At 36.2% G+C, this 5,441-nt stretch overlaps 1 long non-coding RNA gene across 1 annotated transcript; it reads right to left on the bottom strand.

The window, feature by feature from the left end:
- Nucleotides 1-977: 977 nt before the first annotated feature.
- Nucleotides 978-2,980, bottom strand: LOC141670737 (uncharacterized). Its single transcript, XR_012554703.1, has 3 exons — nucleotides 2,795-2,980; nucleotides 1,895-1,963; nucleotides 978-1,127 (listed from the first exon to the last, which is right to left on the bottom strand). It is a non-coding gene; the product is annotated as an uncharacterized LOC141670737 (long non-coding RNA).
- Nucleotides 2,981-5,441: the final 2,461 nt, after the last annotated feature.

The raw sequence follows: 5,441 nt of genomic DNA, 5'->3' as shown, positions 1-5,441 counted from the left end.
CTACAGATCTACCAGAGGTCAACTCGGAGCTCTGCATCCCTCTACTGCAGCTCTGTCTAGCCACTACCACTCCAACCAATGGAACATAGCTCAAACACTAGCCAGTTTACTAGGTCCTGATACTGCACAACTCTGAACTCTAAACTAATGAAACGGTCAACAGATCTAGCCCTCTCTACAACCATTTGGGTCAATGCTTTCACACAGGCTCGCACCTCAGGGGAAGGGGCAGAAATCCCCTGAAAATGTGCAATAGGTACCTGGTCTAACTGAGCAGCAAACTCCGGACTCTGATCTCTGATAAAGGAAGTATTCACCGCCCTATGAACATGGTAAGGGATCGGTGAAGAAGTACCACTAGGGGCCATAGGAGGTCTCATCATGGAAGAACTGGGACCGCAGCCGCGAGGGAAATCCCTGACAGCAGACATAGACCTACGTACCCAATGGGGACGAGGACCTGATCCAGGGATGTCTCGAGGCATAAAAGAGGGGACTGGTGGAGGAGGCATAAGGGTCTCCTCAGTAACAGCATCCGGGGGTCTCTCAGAATCTGAGCTATCTGAATTAGAAGGATTCTCCCGAGATGGAGAACTCGAAATCGTAATAGGCCACTGTCCACATAATAAATATACAGAAAAGACACAACGAGGTCAAGGCAATTCTATCAAAACATTTAATAGATGCCAGGGTAATGCCGTTGGAACCCTCGAATGACTCTAAAGGTTTGCTCCTCTATATGAGTTGTTGACTCACACTTAAAGACTCACGTTATCACCTACTTGACACAGTCCCTAACCTGAATCAGGGACTTGAACTTGTAGCTCTGATACCAACTGTGACGGCCTCAACCCCGGGGTCAAAATTGACGTCAATAAACACAATTACCAAAAATATAAACAACAGAATTATTATTAAAATATAATAACTTGACCCCAAACCAAGATCCGATCCAGGTTCAAGTATAATTTAGGTTCTCAATACTACAAACTCTTTATTCAACATCTAACACATTATAACTTTATTCAGCAACTCCTCGGACCTCATGGCCTGATACAAACTACCTCAGAGGAGCCGGGTCCAGTAGGGGCGGGAACATGGGTCGGTCTGACTGATCTTCTAGGCATCTGCGAAATATACATAACAGTTTGCAAGGGTGAGCATAATCGCTCAGCAGTACCAAGATATGAATAATAGAATAAAAATTGGAATGTAACAATAAAAGGAACAGTACTATAACCATGATATCAACATTTCATAATGAAAATCAAAGGTAACTGGATATCACTAATTAGCATGCTTTGTTAAAACATCATAGCAGTGTGTTGTGTAATACCGGAGTCCAATTTTAGCATGCTAATCATTTTAATAAACCGCTGTATCAACCAATTATGCTCTTATATAATTCACAAATCCCAATCAGATACATAGCGGATATGTGAAGACAACTGATCAGGCTATCAACACCAGACGTCTCTAACTGCCATCCCACTTACCTGTTCCAGAACTCAGAGACTAGCTAGGTCTCTGACCTGCTGGACTAATCAGTTTTATAGTGCGCGCAACCGAATTAGCCTCTTACGCCACCTCAATAGGCCTACTCTGGCCCCAATGTATCCCATATCTGACGGTTTTATCCAGTTTTCAAAACACTTGTACCTATCTCATTTTCAAAATCATTTAGTTAACCAGCAGACATATAAAATCCGTTTCGCAAATCATTCCATTCGAGATAGGTACCTTTTGAAGTTACTTTTCCCCCAAAACAATTTGAAAACAATGAATTATAACTACAGGGGATACGTAACTTAAAACATTTCTGTTCCATTACGAGAATAAAATATTTAGCTATTCATATGCACTGAACCATAAAAGAATGGTCAGGGGTACTTGCCTTGCAACGCTTTACAAAATCCTAAGTAGCTTTCACACTAACTTCGATCCTGGGAAACTCGACTGGTATCTACAAATACAGAGTACCCTAATTAGTTACACCGACATGCTTGATATCCTCAAATCCTAACAACTCAATCCGATAACCCGACTCGTATTAATATTATTCACATAAACTCGTAATCACATAGTCACATAGTCAGAATATTGATAGGTGTAACACGTATAATATAAATACGTACATTTTCGAATATATTTTTAGGAAATTTTGGCAGCATCTTATTTATTTATAAGACTACCCGTCGACTACAATCGACGTCATCAATCATACAATTCACAATATTACTTCATCCTTTTATACAACTTACATCCCAACACCAATCACAATTAATTATTTAAGTTCGAAAATATTTTACGTAATCCTTTTTATTTATTTATAAAATTTAGGACTCAAAACATCGTCATCACCGTCCACCGTCCACTCGTAAAATCATCGCGGACGGCGGCAAAATTTCACGGGTACCCGATAATTTTCGGGTTTCCAACGCAAAATTTCACCGATTATTCCTTAAAATAATTCTGCCCGAATAATTAATATCATAAATATTAATCAAAATCCTGCAGAAAATTATTAGAATTATTATAATAGTCCAATTTACAATCTGTAAAAAAAACAGAACAAGAACCCAGCATTCAACACGCGCAAACGCGCCACAGAAACGGACAGGGCAGCAACACAGGCGGCGGTGCGGCCTTCCACCATCACTCACACAACCACGCTTAAACACACACACACACACCTAAACATACACACAGCATATATACATATATATACAGGAGTATATATAACAAGCCAAACAGGGAACAAAGGAATCGCCGGAAATTCGGCCGGAGAACTCACCAGAATAAACCGAGAGCAAAACGGCTGGAAACAACGGGAAAAAGAGAGAAAAGAAGGAAACGGAGAAGAAAATAGAAGATGACAGAATAAAGAAGGGGAGAGAGAGAGGAGACTGTAGAGAGAGATCGAGATAGAGAGAGAAGGAGCAAGAGATTGATGCTGCGACCGGAAAGAAAAAGAAGGGAATGAAAAATAAAAACAAAAAAAATACAATTCTGCCACGTATTAACTGATGACCCTTAAATGCAAGACATAGCACTAGTTTTACTGAATGCTGACACGTAGAGTTTGGGATAAATATGAAGGTTTGATAGTCTGTTTTGCCCCGAAACTCGAAATTTATGGAATGAGGTGCTAATAAAAAAACCTCCGAAAATTATGAAAACAGCGTTAAAATATTATAAATATCCCAAAGTAAATAAAAATGTAAATTTTGAAATTTTTAAATAATTTTTAAGGTACGCTTTATACCCGTTTTTTAACAAATAACGAAACAACGCGCGGGTAAAACCATTTCCGAAAATTTCCAAAATAATTTTAAAATTCTCAGAATAATACGACTTTAATAAAATATAAGTTTCATAATTTTTAAAGATTCCCATAATTAAATATGGATTTTAGCATTTAACACACTCAGAAAATCATTTAAAAATGAATAATTAACGAAATATTGATTTCTCAATTTTATAAAGTCCTAAAAATAATTATTGAAATTATAAAATTAGAAAACCAATTTTAAAGACAACCCAAATATTTATGAAATTAAAATTACAATAAAATCACTTTTACAAGCGCAATAAAATCATATAACTCACCAATAAATCACATAATTCCAATCCCACATATCAACAAATCATAAATAATTAAATAACAATCAGTAACCGCTGCCAAAATCAATACACACCTTTTATTTATTTACTTAAACTTTTATTACACTTCCAAATATTAGAAATAAAATAAAAATACACGAGTCGTTATAGTAGATCGCGAGAGCGGGATGCGTGGTAATTGAACAAACTTTGGGTCTCTATTAGTCAACCAATTGATAAAGCTTCTTAAGATAAACAATCTGATCTACGAATTAAATATATTTTTTTTGCATAGATCCTGCGGTAGGTTTCGAAAATTCTGATTTTTTACGTTTTAATTACTGTTTCCGTTGCGTTTATGTGCTCGAAACCCAACAAGAATCTACTACCAAGATGGCTCCTTCATTTTTCTTAGCAAGACAGTAATAGAAATATTTCAACTACAGAACGGAAGAGAGTAATCAGCTTGATGAAGGACAAGGAAACTAGTACAAGAATGTGGAAGGCTGTGAAGTCTGAAAGGTTAAAAGAAAGGGATAAAAGATATGCAAGGTTGAAGGCTGAAAAGAGGAAAGGGACAAAAAATATGCAAGGGAAACAGAAATATTTGAGCACAGGTCTAATGAACTCAAGGTAAGGGGGTTGAGTAGAATATCAAAGGATGGACACTTTCATAACATATCAGTTGGCAGATTCTCCAGATGCAGAGTTGGTTACCTTAATGGTTACTCATTGGATGATTGGCTCAAGCTTGTTAAAACTCTAAGAAGGACTGAAATTATAGAGGAACTTCAAGTGCTTGTAGATCTTAAGGACCTCAGTAGAAAACAATCAGGCTATGAGAAATTTATGAAATGGCTGTAATTATTGAACTTTTGTAATTACTCAATGTATAAAAGATGTATTTGTTAATCTGTCATTATTATATAATTTTCTTTGAAGTTGGGGTTGGTCTTGTTATCAGGCATAAATTTGTGATAAGCAATTTTCTCATAAATTGGGGGAGATTGTTGTGCAAGACATGCCTGTATAATAACAAGACTAAGTCACATTGACAACACTAAGATTTACTTGTTTGATAATCAACTTTGTATTTTATATTGTATTACTTGAGTCTATAAAATGGTTAGAATATTAGATTGGAGTATTTTCCGTAAACATATTCAAGCTAAGGAATAAAATTTGGAAGAAGATCAAGTCATGATAATGCCTCGGAGAAAAGTGAAGAAGCTTAGAGTTGAATAACCTGTTTTATGAAAAATATTCTAATTCAAGATATCGACAAGTCACAGATCAAGCAATATAGAGAAGTCATTCGAAAACTCTAGAATGACTTATCGAGAAGTCCAAAATGGCTTATAAAGATGTCTCTGAGATATCGACAAGTCAAATGAAGATGTGAAGATTAGAGATATCGACAAGTCATTTCTGCATGTAGAGAACTCAGAGATATCGACAAGTCAAAATGTATATAGAGATCTTTGAGATATCAACAAGTCAAATTCTAGATATAGAGATTTCAGACATATCGACAAGTCATTTAACATGCAAATATCAAAAGACCTCGACAAGTCAAAAATACCTATATAGATTCATATATCTTGATAAGTCATTATACTTATCGAGATGTCACTTCTTTATAGATCAAACTGGAGATCTACATGCCTCTTAAATACAGAATGCAAACAAATGAAGATTCAATATTATCTGTCAACAAACGATCTATCAACTAGATTGAAAAGTTTATAAAGTAGCTGGAGAGAGTACACGATCAAGGGCCAAGATTAACTAGACAAAGGATGGTCACAGACCTACAAGATTCTGCATATATTTGCTAA

Source organism: Apium graveolens, chromosome 7 (assembly GCF_009905375.1).
Source record: "Apium graveolens cultivar Ventura chromosome 7, ASM990537v1, whole genome shotgun sequence".
In the NCBI taxonomy this organism is placed as follows: Eukaryota; Viridiplantae; Streptophyta; class Magnoliopsida; order Apiales; family Apiaceae; genus Apium; species Apium graveolens.
This window is presented reverse-complemented; position numbering and strand designations above follow the sequence as displayed.